Genomic DNA, 15,426 nt, shown 5'->3' on the forward strand with positions numbered 1-15,426 from the left:
ATGAGATTTCGTGAAAGAGAGGCTGAGAAAACGACTTCTGCTAAAGCACCTTTTCGCTCTAACCCTCAATTTCGTCCAGTGTCACCCGCTGTGATTCCCATGGAGATTGGACGTTCCAAATTATCTTCTGAGGAGAGGAAACGAAGAGTCAAGAATAGACTCTGTATCTATTGTGCTGATTCCACTCATGTCCTCAGCTCCTGCCCTAAGAGATCGGGAAATGCCAGGCCCTAACTAGTTCTGGAGAGGTGAAGTTAGGGTCCCTGGAGTCCTCTCCATCGTCTATGAAATCTAAAGTCTGCGCTTTTGATGTGACTATTTCCTTTGCTACCAAGACCTTTGAGTCACAGGCATTGATTGATTCCGGAGCAGCAGGAAATTTTATTTCCAAATCGTTAGTTAATCAATGGTCTCTACCAATGATTACCTTAAAAACTCCCATTACTGTGACGGCTATCGATGGATCACGTCTCATCAACGGTCTCATCACCCAGAGTACGTCTCCAGTAACCCTTCAGATTGGTGCTCTGCATCATGAAGAGATATCGTTTTTAATTCTTCCTGTTACGACAAGTCCGATTGTCCTAGGCCTTCCATGGCTTCAGTGTCACTCTCCCCAGATTGACTGGCGCACCCCTCAAGTCACGTCTTGGGGGCCTGAATGTCACCATCATTGCCTTTCCCAAGTCATTCCTCTCAAGGTACAGCAAGCTTCCATTTCAGCTATTTCACCGGGACTCCCTCCTCAATATGCTTCATTTACCGATGTTTTTGATAAAGCTCAGTCTGAACGTCTTCCTCCTCATCGTTCTTGGGATTGTCCGATTGATCTTCTTCCTGGCAAGACTCCTCCCAGAGGCCGGGTCTATCCACTCTCGTTACCTGAAACTCAAGCTACATCTGAATATATACGGGAGAACCTCCAGCGTGGGTTCATTCGACCTTCCACCTCGCCCGCTGGAGCTGGGTTCTTCTTTGTCAAAAAGAAGGATGGATCATTACGCCCTTGTATAGATTTTCGTGGACTCAATGCCATTACTATCAAGAACCGGTATCCCATTCCGTTGATCACTGAGCTATTTGACCGCATCAAGGGAGCCCGTATTTTTACTAAGTTGGATCTTCGTGGTGCTTACAATTTAATCAGAATCCGTTCCGGTGACGAATGGAAGACGGCGTTTAACACCAGAGACGGGCATTACGAATATCTGGTAATGCCTTTCGGGCTATGTAATGCCCCCGCTGTTTTTCAGGGCTTCATTAATGAGATTTTTCGGGACTTATTATATGTATGTGTCGTCGTCTACCTGGACGACATATTGATTTTTTCACAGGACCTGCCTTCTCACTACCAACATGTGGCAGAAGTCCTCTCCAGGCTACGGAAAAATTCATTGTTCTGTAAATTAGAAAAATGTTCATTCGAATTACCCCAGATTCCATTCTTGGGGTATATTGTTTCCGGAGTTGGTCTGAAGATGGATCCTGACAAAGTAAATGCTGTACTACATTGGCCCCAGCCAACTACTCTTCGTGCTATTCAGCGTTTTTTAGGTTTTGCCAATTACTATAGACGCTTCATTCAAGATTTTTCTTCCATTGCATCTCCTATTGTGGCCCTGACTCGTAAAGGGGCTAATCCTAAGCAATGGTCTACTGAGGCTATTCAAGCCTTTCAAACATTAAAAGAGTCCTTCTCTTCGGCTCCAATCCTTCGTCAGCCTGATGTGACACTCCCTTTTTTCCTAGAAGTAGATGCCTCTAATGTGGGCTTAGGAGCTATTCTCTCCCAACGCTCGGAACAGCTAAAATTCCACCCTTGTGCCTTCTATTCTCGGGGTCTCCTACCCGCAGAGAAGAATTATACCATCGGAGACAAGGAATTACTGGCTATCAAAGCCGCATTAGAGGAATGGAGATACTTGTTGGAGGGAGCTCGCCATCCGGTGACGATCTTCACGGATCATAAGAACTTGTCATATCTCCAGTCTGCCCAATGCTTGAACCCTCGTCAAGCAAGATGGTCTCTTTTCTTTTCCCGTTTTGAATTAATAATTACCTTCAAACCAGCTGCCAAGAACAAAAAAGCTGATGCCTTATCTAGAGCCTTTGCTACGTCCTCTGATATAGAAGAGGTTTCCAACCATACCATTCTAGACCCCAAATGTATCTCACTGGCTGCTGCATCCACCAAAACGCTACCATTTGGGAAGACCCTCGTGCCTTCTACTCTAAGGAGGAAAATCCTTTCGTGGTTCCATGCCTCTCGTTTTTCTGGACACGCCGGTGAACACAAGACTTTTGAGATCCTCTCTCGAAGTTACTGGTGGCCTTCAATGAGGAGAGACGTCAAAGAGTTCATTGCTTCCTGTGAATTATGTTCGCAATTCAAATCCTCCCGCAGAACCCCAGCAGGGTTGCTGCGACCACTACCCATTCCGTCCAAACCATGGACCCATATTAGTATGGATTTCGTTACTGACTTACCACCTAGTAAGAACCATAACACTATTTGGGTGGTAGTGGACAGATTTTCGAAGATGGCTCATTTCATCCCTCTGTCTGGTTTGCCTTCCTCGTCTATCCTGGCTGAACATTTCATTAAAGAGATCTTCCGTATCCATGGATGTCCATCTGAGATTGTGTCTGATAGAGGAGTACAATTCGTGTCCAGATTCTGGCGAGCCCTTTGTAAAACCTTGGGCATACGATTAGCACTCTCATCTTCTTACCATCCACAATCCAATGGACAAACCGAACGTGTCAATCAAGATCTTGAGACTTTTATAAGGATATTTTCATCAGCCAATCAAGACAACTGGGTAGAGTTACTCCCTTGGGCTGAGTTCGCCCATAACAACATGTACCATGAGTCATCATCCAAAACTCCATTCTTTGTGGTCTACGGTCACCATCCGTCTTTTCCGGAATTTCCTGCCCTCCCGCCCACCCAAGTTCCTGCGGTGGAGACTGTTTGTCAGACCTTTAAAAATATCTGGTCTCAGGTTAGAACCTGTTTAAAGAAGACATCTGTCAAATATAAATCTTTCGCTGATAAGAAGAGGCGGGCTATTCCACCACTAAAAATTGGAGATCGTGTCTGGTTATCCACAAAAAATATTCGTTTGAAGGTTCCATCCATGAAATTCGCCCCTCGTTTTATTGGTCCATATAGGATCATTCAAGTTATCAATCCAGTATGTGTGAAACTCCTTCTTCCTAAGAGTCTTCGGATTTCTAATGCCTTCCATGTATCTTTGCTCAAACCTCTTATTATCAACCGTTTTTCAACTCCTCCCTCAGCTCCGCAGCCAGTTCAAGTCCATCAGGAGGAGGATTTTGAGATTACCGAGGTACTAGATGCAAAAATTTCGCGAGGAGTCCTCCACTTCCTCGTTCATTGGAAGGGCTTTGGTCCTGAGGAGCGCTCTTGGATCAAAGCTGAAGATCTTAATGCTCCTGCCCTTTTGAAGAAGTTTTACTCCAAAAATCCGGACAAGCCCGGTTCCAGGCGTTCTGTGCCCACCTTTAAAAGGGGGGGTACTGTCACTCACCGGACCGTGAGTGCCTCTTCCCGGACATTTAGGAACCGTGGCCGTCCACCATCCTGAGGGTCTGCGCATGCGCAGCCCTTTTCTATACTTCAGTGTATACCCCTTTAACTTAATTGGCAGATCAGGCAACCTCCCTATATTAAGCACCTGTGGTCACTACCACGTTGCCTGATCTTGGAGTCTCATTCCTCATGAGTCTCTGAAGGTGTTCCTGTATTACTTGTGTATTCAGTGCGGCTGATTCCTGTGGTTTCCAAACCACTTCTACTACTGTGGTTCCATACCACTTCTACCATCAACTTTATCATCATGACTGTTTGCTGATTCCTATCCGCTGCCTCCGTGCACTACAGTCTTCTACACCACTTCAACGTTATTTTATATCAATGTGACTGTTTGCTCATTGCTATCCGCTGCCTCCGTGCACTCCAGCTTTTACCTCACTCACCTGCTTCTCATCAAGTCTGTTTGCTGATTTCTATCCGCTGCCTCTGTGCACTACAGTCTCCTGCTTGCAACTCGCCTGTGTTCAACATCGTGACTGCCAGCTGACTACTATCCGCTGCCTCTGTGCACTACAGTCTCCTGCTTGCAACTCGCCTGTGTTCAACATCGTGACTGCCAGCTGATTACTATCCGCTGCCTCCGTGCACTACACTCTCATCTCATCTTTGCTGTGACTTCCTCGAGACTGCCGCTTTTCATTACCATCTGCTACACTTCGTGATCTACAGCTCCTGCCCTGCGCTGCACTCCTGTTTCCCATCGCTGTTGGTTCCTGTGGTTGCTACTGGTTACCTCCGTGTGCCGCTGAGTCCTGCCGCTGTGGTCAGCGCTATCGTCCATCTCCTGCTGATCCACTCTCCACGCCTTCACGTGTTCCACTGGCCTCTACCCTCCTGTCAGCATTGGATTTGTATCTCTTCTACTACCCTCTGCTGGATCATCTCCATTCTCCTGGGTTTCCTATGAGTCCAGTTCCACGTGTTGCTGACTCCTGTGGATTCGTGTCCCTGTCGGTCTACTCACCGGTGCGCTGCACCTGCTAGACCGCTGCTTCTCCTATCCAGGGACTTCCTAACCAGTCGGCCTCCAGCCGCTCAGGTACCGCTGCAATCCCATCTGACTGCTACTGCTGAACCACGGTATGCATACTTCTCATTGACTGTGCTGTGTATTGCATATCTTGCTGGACTGTGTTTGGTTCTCTCTGGAGTCTGCTATCCGCTGAGTCTATTGCCATCATTGACTGTGTTATCATTGTGCTGGACTACTTCAAGAGACTTTCTAGATTGCAGACCTGATCAGTCATTTACATATATATATACCTATATTGTGCATATTACTGTGGATCGTGTATAAGGTGCCTGTGTATATCCTGTGTTGCAGTCTTCCCCCGTGCACCTCCTCACATATATATGCAGTGGTACAACTTGCTGATGTCAGACCACTGATCCCTGTTTCCGGTATCACCTGTTCCATTATCCTCTCACATAGCAGTGGTACAACTTGCTACCGCAGACCACTGACTACCTGGATACCTCCACTTGGATTCCATTCCTTCACTCAGACAGCGGTACAACTTGCTACCCGCAGACCGCTGACTCTCATCACCTCCTTGTTTCTGTTGGACATTCCTCCTCACTATAGCAGTGGTACAACTTGCTATCGCAGACCACTGACTACCTTCACGTGTCCTTGTCCATACAGTTCCTTGTGTATCATTACCTCATTATTACCAGTGTTGCTAGTCATAGACTTTCCTGAGCATCTCATCGGCCATCATTTCATGTTCCGTGATCACCCAGCTACCAGAGTACCCTATTACCATCTACATTGCTCTGGTAAGCCTACCATCTGGTGATTCCTGGGTAAAGACTCCTAGTGCCCGTGACAATGATATTAGAAGATCTAAGAAGTGATAATCACAAGGTCAGTCCTGAAGGTGCTAGATTACTATATGATGTTGTAAAGGATAGGACTGAATTTCATTGCAGAAATAAATTCAATGTTAAATCTAAATTTAATCCAATTTCAGTTAAAGGACCACATATAGAATGTTTTTATCAAATCACATTGGATAATTTCAAGACAATTTGTGATAAACCGAAAAATAAATATTTTAATCTAAGTATCGTGGAAAGAAGAGCTTTGAAGGAATTAAAGAATGATACTTCCATAGTTATGCGCGCCGCTGATAAAGGAGGCGGAGTTGTGGTCCAAGATCAGAAAGATTATATGACAGAAGCATATAGACAGATTAATAATAGATCCTTTTATGAACAACTGAATGAGAATCCCACCATTATCTTCCAAAATGAACTAAAAGTATTCTTGGGACCAGCTCTAGAAAATAACATCATAAATAGAGATGAACATAGATTCCTTCTCCCATTATATCCGTTAATGGTGATACACTATCAATTGCCGAAAATACATAAAAACATTACTTCACCACCGGGAAGACCAATAATATTGGTGATAGGGTCACTTTCCTCCACATTATCCTCTTATGTTGACTTTGTCTTGCAACCGAGAGTAGTTAAATTAAAGTCTTATATTCGCTACTCTATGCATCTAATAGAGAAGATGGGAGATCTAGAGTGAAAGGAGAATTATGCTTTTTTAACTCTCGATGTAGAATCCTTATATAGTAACATTCCACACAATAAGTGAATTGAGGTGATCAGGGTGGTTGTTACTGGTGATCCCCTTCTAACTATGGAACATAGTCGTTTCGTTGTAGATTCAGTTCATACTCTCACATAATTATTTTTTGTTTGAACAGAATTATTACCTGCAGATTATGGGGACGGCCATGGGACTAGGTTCGCGCCAAGCTATGCCAACCTATACATGGGTTCCTTTGAGGAGGCTCAAAGCTTTTTTTGAAAAAGCTGTTCAGCGAAACGCGCGTTGGCGTTTCTTAGCTCAGTGTTCCTAACATGTTCAAATATTAAACCACGCTCTCACTACTCTCCCTTACCTTTACTTACCTAATAGCTGCTCCAGATAAAATAAGGCATTTAGGGATAAATAGTGCAGGTTATTCAGCGTTAATATAATCATCAGGATTCCCACGCTGCTCCGTGAGTCTGTCTATACAGACACACTCTGTTCTCACATCAGACCTCTATTAGACCTTATATCTGAGTCAGCACGATATGACACAGGACAGACCTGAGATATATTATTCTAGCTACCACTAGGGGGATTGCTTTTATAGGCTTATAGGCATCTCTCCCTACTATGATATATTATTAAGTCACTATTATAACCTCCACCTAGGGGTTTTCTCTGATTTAGATCCTATATATTGTTCAAGCCTAAGAGTCATTATTGTCAATAGGGAATTCTTTGCTAATAGTGGATTTTTTTATTTCTATATCAACCTATTTATATTAATAGTGATATTTTCCACCTTGAGTTCATTTTCTATTATATGACCACTGAGCTAAGTTTGCAGTGGACCTGCAATTTTAACAATTATTGTTTTTGTTTTTTGTTTTTAATACTTCGCTAGCTTTTGGGTTTAGGATGAAATGCTTATTTACAATTTTAAGGTATATCAATAAAAATTTATTTTACTCTACATACACACTCATCCATTGTCTCTGAGTGCCCCTCAGTCACCTGCTTTTCTTCTCTCTGATACTCCACTATATTTTTGGTGTATAGGGCGCACCGCTCAGGATGTTTTGTACTACAATTCAATCATCCTGATTGATAGGCCATAATATTTAGAGCCTATTATTAGACATTGGTATAAAACGTACCTAGTGCGGATATCTTTTCTTGTTCATAAAATAAAAGACGTGTTGGCTTCCCGTGACCTCCCACCTTCCTTGGATGATATGATCTCGCTATGTGTCAGAATAGATCTTCGATTCAAGGAGAGGGTTCAAGAAAAGGAACAGATCCGGTGTCCTAATCATCGCCCTGTTTTCCGGAACCCAGGAGCCTCTTTGCCCCCAGAAGAACCTATGCAAGTGGGTAGGTCTCGCCTCTCTCCAAGTGAGAGGGAGAGAAGATTTAAAAATGATATATGCCTCTATTGTGGAGGGAAGGCCCATCGCATCAGTACTTGTCCTACACGTCTGGAAAAACGCTCAGGCCAAACAGAGCAAGGTGGAACACCGTTAGGTCTGTTTGATTTTTCCCTCAACAGTTCTCCTCACAAAGAGAACCTCTTGTTTTCTGTTTTTCTGTTTTTTGGGAATCTCTCTACTCCGCTTGATGCCTTTCTGGATTCTGGTGCAGCTGGTAACTTTATTGCTACCACTGTGGTTGAGAAATACAATATTCTTACTACACCACTGGAACGTCCTGTACGCCTTACAGCCATCGATGGCAGTAATATTCCAGGAGGCTTCATTCAGTTCCGGACTGTTGCTCTCACCCTTCAGATTGGAGTTCTGCATCAGGAAAAAATTTCCTTCCTAGTCCTTCCAAAGACCATAAACTCCCTTGTGTTAGGTCTGCCATGGCTGCGTCTCCACTCCCCAACTCTGGACTGGCATACTGCTCAAATTTTGTCCTGGGGATCACAGTGTCAGTCTCACTGTCTGAAGAAAGTAGTACCTCTTCATCTAACCACTGCTTCTTCGTTACCATCTTTACCTCCTCAATACCAACAGTATGCAGATGTCTTCTGTGAAAAGGAAGCAACCAAGCTTCCCCCTCATCGCATTTGGGATTGTGGAATCGAGCTCCTCCCTGACAAACCTATTCCTCATGGTCGTGTATATCCCCTTTCTCTTCCTGAGACTCAAGCAATGTCTAAATATATTCAAGAAAACCTGCAAAAAGGCTTTATCCGGAAGTCCACCTCTCCAGCTGGAGCTGGATTCTTTTTCGTTAAAAAGAAGGATGGCGGCCTCCGGCCATGCATTGACTTTCGAGGCCTTAATGCTATTACCATTAAGAATAGGTATCCGTTACCTCTCATCTCTGAGCTTTTCAACCGCATCAAAGGTGCCACTGTGTTCTCCAAATTAGATCTACGTGGGGCCTACAATCTTGTTCGTATTAAAGCAGGTGACGAATGGAAAACAGCATTTAACACACACGATGGGCACTTTGAGTATTTAGTAATGCCCTTTGGGCTTTGTAATGCTCCAGCTGTATTCCAAACCTTCATGAATGATATTTTCCAAGACCTTCTCTATCAATTCGTCATCATCTACCTGGACGACATTCTGATATTTTCTCAAGACCTCACTTCACATAGGGAACATGTAGGTCAAGTCCTGGCCCGTCTGAGAGAACACAACCTCTTCTGTAAATTAGAAAAGTGCCTTTTCGAGCAGCCCCAGGTTCCTTTCTTAGGGTACATCCTCTCAGGCACAGCCCTTCAGATGAACTCGGTTAAACTAAGAGCAATTGTGGATTGGCCCTTGCCCACTGGTCTGAAAGCTATCCAACGCTTCCTTGGCTTTGCCAATTACTACAGACAATTCATCAAGGGGTATTCTACCATCATTGCCCCCATCACTGCTCTTACCAAGAAATCAGCTAATCCCAAGCTTTGGTCCCCTGAGGCCATCTCAGCCTTTGAACATCTAAAGTCAGCCTTCACTTCTGCTCCTATTCTTCAGCAACCGGATTGCCAACGTCCCTTCTTCTTGGAGGTAGATGCATCTTCTGTGGGCACTGGTGCAGATTTGTCGCAACGTGACACTTCTGGGAAACTACATCCATGTGGCTTTTTCTCTCGTAAATTCCTCCCAGCAGAAAAGAACTATGGAATAGGAGATCAAGAATTATTGGCTATTAAATTATCCCTGTCTGAATGGCGACATCTGTTGGAAGGGGACTTGTTTCCTATTACGATATATACCGACCATAAGAACCTCTTTTATCTCCGTTCAGCCCCTTGTCTGAATCCTCGTCAAGCCAGATGGGCCTTGTTCTTTTCAAGATTTGATATTAGTCTTACCTTCCGTCCGGGATCAAAAAATAAAAAAGCAGATGCTCTTTCTAGGTCCTTTCATTCCGAAGACCAGGATTCTCCCGAGGACATTCATCCTATCTTCAACCCTAGTTGTGTCTTGGCCCTTACTCCTGTGTATAAATCTACTTGCCCTCCAGGCAGAACCTTCATATTACCACATCTACGTCTCAAGTTGCTACGCTGGGCCCATTTATCTCGTTTCTCGGGTCATGCTGGAGTCAAGAAGACTGGAGAACTCCTAACCCGGTACTATTGGTGGCCATCCCTCTTGAAAGATGTGAAATCATTCGTCTCTGCCTGATCTAAATGTGCACAACATAAGGTTCCTCGACATAGACCCTATGGTCCTCTTATTCCTCTACCTGTTCCTGAAATACCCTGGTCTCAAATATCTATGGACTTTATTACCGATCTGCCTCCCTCCAAAGCTCATACGGTTATCTGGGTGGTGACAGACCATTTTTCAAGAGCAGCTCATTTCATTCCTCTCAAAGGACTCCCTTCTTCCGCAGTGTTGGCAGAACTTTTCATCAAAGAAATATTTCGCCTCCACGGCTGTCCACTCCATATCATGTCAGACCGTGGTTCACAATTCGTTGCAAGGTTCTGGAGATCCTTTTGTTCTCAGTTAGGCATTAAATTGGACTTTTCCTCGGCATACCATCCTCAATCTAATGGCCTGACCGAACGGACAAACCAAGAGCTCGAAAAAATTCCTACGAATGTATGTGTCTGCTCACCAAGCGGATTGGCTGGAACTCCTCCCGTGGGCCGAGTTCGCCCATAACAATCATTTCCATGAAGCTGTTTGTAATTCACCCTTTTTCGTCATGTATGGATGTCATCCCAGACCACCTACCTTTTCTCAAACTCCTATCTCCTCAGTTCCTGCAGTAGATTCCCTGCTACGCAAGTTTTCTCTCATTTGGACACAAACCAAAAGTAATCTGGAGAATTCTGCTGCTCAGGCTAAAAGATTTTACGATAAGAAAAGGTGTCCTGCTCCTCCACTTCTTCCAGGGGATAAGGTCTGGTTATCCACTAAAAATATCCGTTTAAAAGTGCCTAGTATGAAACTAGCACCCAAATTTATCGGTCCCTACCGAATCTCCGAGATGATCAATTCAGCAGCTTTCAGATTAGAAATTCCAACCTCACTACGGATTCCCAATGTGTTTCATGTCTCTCTGCTAAAACCGGTGGTAGAAAATCAATTTTCAAGTGTCACAGCTTCTCCGCCTCCGGCTACTTCTCAAGATCAAACTGAATATGAGATCAAACAACTATTGGACTCTCGTAGATCCAGAGGTTCACGGCAATTTCTAGTCGATTGGAAAGGCTATGGGCCTGAGGAACGTTCCTGGGTTAAAGCTTCTGACATTCATGCCCCTCGCTTGCTCAAACACTTTCGGAAAAGATTCCCTAACAAATTATCATAGGTGTCCGGAGTCCACCCTTAGGAGGGGGGTACTGTAACAATCCAGTCCAGGTTTGTTACTTTTCCTGTCTGCTCTGTTCTCCTGTGGATCTCATGACTCACTTCAGGGCGTGCCATTCAAACCTGCTCTATTTAAACTCAGCACTGACACCTGCTCACTGTCAGTGCAACTTGTTTGCTAGCCTGTCTCCATGGACTCCTGTGCATTCCTGAACTCTCCTGTTGGATTTCCTGTGGGTGAACCTGCTTTATCAACCAAGTGCTGGTAGCACCATCTTTGGGACTCTGTTTGCAAGTATCTCTATGCATCAATTTACAAGACTTTGTTTATTATACCAAGTGTGCAGATGCTCATCATTGTGAGATTCTGAGCTGCCATCTCACCATCTCTACTGTGTACAGAACTTTGCTGCATTGTTTCCATGAGTTGATATGTACTTATGCTCATATTCATTGAAGTACTTATTAAGCAGACCCACCGTCTTGTGTTCTTATTTTCTGAACATTGTATGGTCCTGAATCAGCTAGTCATGTGCACAGGCCATCGTGGGAACTGCCCACTAGGCCTGATATTATTCCAGTCCATAACATTATCCAAGTGACTGTGGGAGTTAAAATTACAGACTTGTTGAAGTGTGCAGGATACTTTTATAGAGATTAATGTGTTAATCGAATTGTTTCCTATGGAGATCAATTTAAGATATAAGTATAGTTAGTAATCTTGGATTATTGTTGTGATCAGAGATATGATTATTGTTATTGTGATTATTGATGTTTTTGACTTATATTTTATATTTATTTATTTATTTTTATTTTTATTATATATTTTTATGTTATTTTTTAGGTTTTTTGTTACAATAATTTATATATAAAGTGGTTTATTATATATATATATATATATATATATATATATATATATATATATATATATATATTTATATATTGTAACAAAGGGAGGCATTTATCTGACAAGATGCAGAGGAAGCATATAAGCAGAATAAAACATTGGCACAGTTATGCACCTAGATTGAGGTTAAACCAGGTAAAAACTTATGTATAGCTTAAAGTTTGGTTAACTTGCATGATTTGAAAGATCCTTCCTCTCAAAAAACAGACAGGCTGTGTCTGTTAGTGCAAACAGAGCCTGTGATGGGAGTTTCCTCTTAAAGAGAAGGTGGGTGTGTCACCTGCCCATCAAGCTAAGGTTGGGGGAGGAGCATCATATATAAAAGCTGAATTGTGTCATTTGTTCACGGAGACCAACGCTGGGGAAGCTGGCTGGTCTTGAGAGAGCTGGTATATGTCTAGCTAGCGTTTAGGGTCTCCATAATTGCTGTGAAATTCATACGGTGTCAAATACATTTTAACCATCCTGACAATAAAGCTGCATAAAAAGAAGAAGTTGTTTGAGTGTGCTTCAGCAGTAGCGGGCTCGTGCCACAAGTGGTGTCAGGAGTGGGATACTCCGGGAATCATGTTTCCGCTACCCAACCCACGCAGATGTCAACATGGAAGAAGTACTGAGAACCCTCATGAATGTGGCCGCTGCGCAGCAACAGCAGCAAGCTCAGTTGCAACGAGTCGCCGAGGCACAGGTGGAAAACACAAGGCTCTAAAGAGAAGAGTTAAGCCAGGTGAGGCATGACAGAAATGAACCACCTGGTCCGGTTCTGCAGAAAATGTCAACAGGTGATGACGTAGAAGCATATCTGCTGTCCTTTGAGAGACTTACAAAAAGAGCAAAATGGCCTCCTAAAGATTGGGCTGAGAGGCTGGCGCCATATCTGACTGGTGAAGCTCAGCAAGCTTATATGGATCTAGATGTGCAACTGGCCTCTGATTATTTGTGCCTAAAGTCTGAGATATTGGCTCGCATTGGAGTTTGCGGGCCAGGCCGAGCCCAGCGCTATCACCAATGGCGCTATGATAAAGAAAAACCGGTCAGAGCGCAAGTGGCTGAGCTTTCTAAAATTTTAAAGAAATGGCTGCAGCCTGAGGAGAATTCGCCTTCTCGGATTATTGAAGATCTTGCGATAGATCACTGCTTCAGGGTGCTGAACCGCGATTTGCAAAGGTGGGTTCTGCAATCAGACCCACAAACTTATGAAGAGCTTGCCACCGTGGTAGAAAGGTTTTGTGCGCTACAGCAAATGACTAAAGAGCCTACGTTTGTGCCAAAGCCGCTGCCACGCCAAAAGCCAGGTTTGACAATCCTTGCTACAGGGCCCAATGGCAAAACTGCTACGGACAGAGGGACAGGTGCAAAGCTGTCTAATCTGAAGTGTTTTGAATGTGGTTAGCAAAGCCACTTCAAGGCAGAGTGTCCTAAACTACATGAACCCATGGACTGTTCCATGGCACATATTGGGCCTTCTTTTCCAAGCTGTTTTACCATGAGTCCCACATCAGGAAGTCCTTGTTTGTTCTGGGTGACTGTGCTAGTCAACCAAAACCTTGTTCTGGCCTTGGTTGACTCGGGGAGTGAACTTTCATTGGTTTCCAGCTCTGCCTTACCCGAAACCATAACATCTCGGTTGCGCAAAGTGAAGGTTCTTTGCGTACATGGCACGACAGAGGAGTATGAAAGAACAATACTACCAGTCACACTCAAAGACAAAACCGTTATGGTGGTAGCTGCTATAGCACCTAAACTCCCATATCCACTCATTTTGGGGCGAGACTTCCCACTATTTAATGAGGTCCTCGGTGAGCGGATCCGGCCGGACATGCCGGCAACTGATGCAACAGTCGGAAGCTCGGTCTTAAATGAACCGCCTAAAAATCCACAACATCTGGACATCGATCTTTGGGAACCGCCAAACGGAATGCCATCCTGGGAGTCACAGCAGGGGTTCCACAAAAGCATCCACCTGCAGGAAAACATGGACAGTCCAAACTAGCATTGGTCAGTGATGTCGCAGATGAGCCCACCCCGCCTGTCAGTGAGGATACGGACTGATCCGCAATACCAATTTTGTTTCCTCTGCAGGACTTTGCTCGTCACCAACTTAATGATGCCACTTTGGAACATGCCTTTAAAAGTATTGGCACTGTTTGAATTTCACAGCAATTATGGAGACCCTAAACACTAGCTAGACATAGACCAGCTCTCTCCAGACCTGCCAGCTTCTCCAGCGTTGGTCTGAGTGAAAAATTACACAATCAAGCTTTTATACATGATACTCCTCCCCCAGCCTTAGCTTGATGGGCAGCTGACACACTCATCTTCTCTTTAAGAGGAATCGCCCATCACTGGCTCTGGTTTCACTAACAGACACACCCTGTCTGTTTGCTGAGAGGAAGGAGCTTTCAAATCATGTAAGTTAACCAAACTTTAAACTATACATAAGTCTTTACCTGTTTTAACCTCAATCTAGGTGCATAACTGTGCCAATGTTTTATTCTGCTTGTATGCTTTCTCTGTATCTTGTCAGATAAATGCCTCCCTTTGTTACAATATATATATATATATATATATATATATATACATCTTTTTTGAATCCACATAACGACTATAATAATTTTATTGTGTTGAATAAGAAGGTTGAAGCCTTTAAGATGAAAGTATATAAAATTATGAGAAGCGAACATTATAGTTTACCGTTCCTTTCTATTTTTAAAGGCTTATCTCCTTTCAAAATAAAGGCAAAGGAGTTAAGCTGAGCGATGGGGTCGGCACTACACTTACTGATTGCCTCCGATGAATGGATCTGCCGATGACTGTCACATGGGACGTGCACCATGTAATAGGTTACATTCGTAACCCATGTAATAGGTCCCATGTGATAGAAGAGACTACAGAGTGCGTCGCGGAGCGCATAAGGTAAGGGGGGGTAGTTTGTGTACAGGGGATCTATGGTATGTTTTGTGTGTGTGACAGGGGATCTATGGTATGTTTTGTGTGTGTGACAATCTATAGTATGTGTGTGACAGGGTATGATTATAGTGTGTATGTGTGTGACAGGGTATCTATAGTATGTGTGTGTGGGCCAGTGTATGACTATAGTGTGTGTGTGGGCCAGTGTATGACTATAGTGTGTGTGTGTGTGTGTGTGTGACAGAGTATGACTACTCTATGTGTGTGGGGGCCAGTGTATGACTATAATGTGTGAGGGGGAGGGTCTTAATATAATGTGGGAGGTAGGCTATTAATCTAATGGTGAATTGCAGGTAGGGGCTAATTATTGGGTGCTATTTTATTTGTGGGGTGATGGTGGGGCAATGTAATAATGGGGCATAACAATTTAAGATGGTATGATTGGATTTTTAATTTAATGCTGGGGTGGTTTGGGAGCTATTAATTGAATGTGGGGCTGTTTGGGGAAAATGAGGTCTATTTATTAAATGTGATTATGAGTTAATGCCTGGGGCGGTTGTGGGAAATGGATATATTTATTAAACGTAAATGCTATTTAATTTCTTGCTGGAGTTGTTTGGAGAGAGGTAAATAGTTTTATTTATTAAATGGGAATACTATTTAA

At 43.7% G+C, this 15,426-nt stretch overlaps 1 protein-coding gene across 1 annotated transcript in view; it reads left to right on the forward strand.

Annotated features, from left to right (window-relative positions):
- Positions 1–15,426, forward strand: part of LOC142100834 (gamma-aminobutyric acid receptor subunit beta-4-like) — a 586,661-nt gene that overhangs the window by 364,678 nt on the left and 206,557 nt on the right. The window lies entirely within an intron of this gene.

The sequence above is a fragment of the Mixophyes fleayi genome, chromosome 9 (assembly GCF_038048845.1).
Source record: "Mixophyes fleayi isolate aMixFle1 chromosome 9, aMixFle1.hap1, whole genome shotgun sequence".
NCBI lineage: Eukaryota > Metazoa > Chordata > Amphibia > Anura > Limnodynastidae > Mixophyes > Mixophyes fleayi.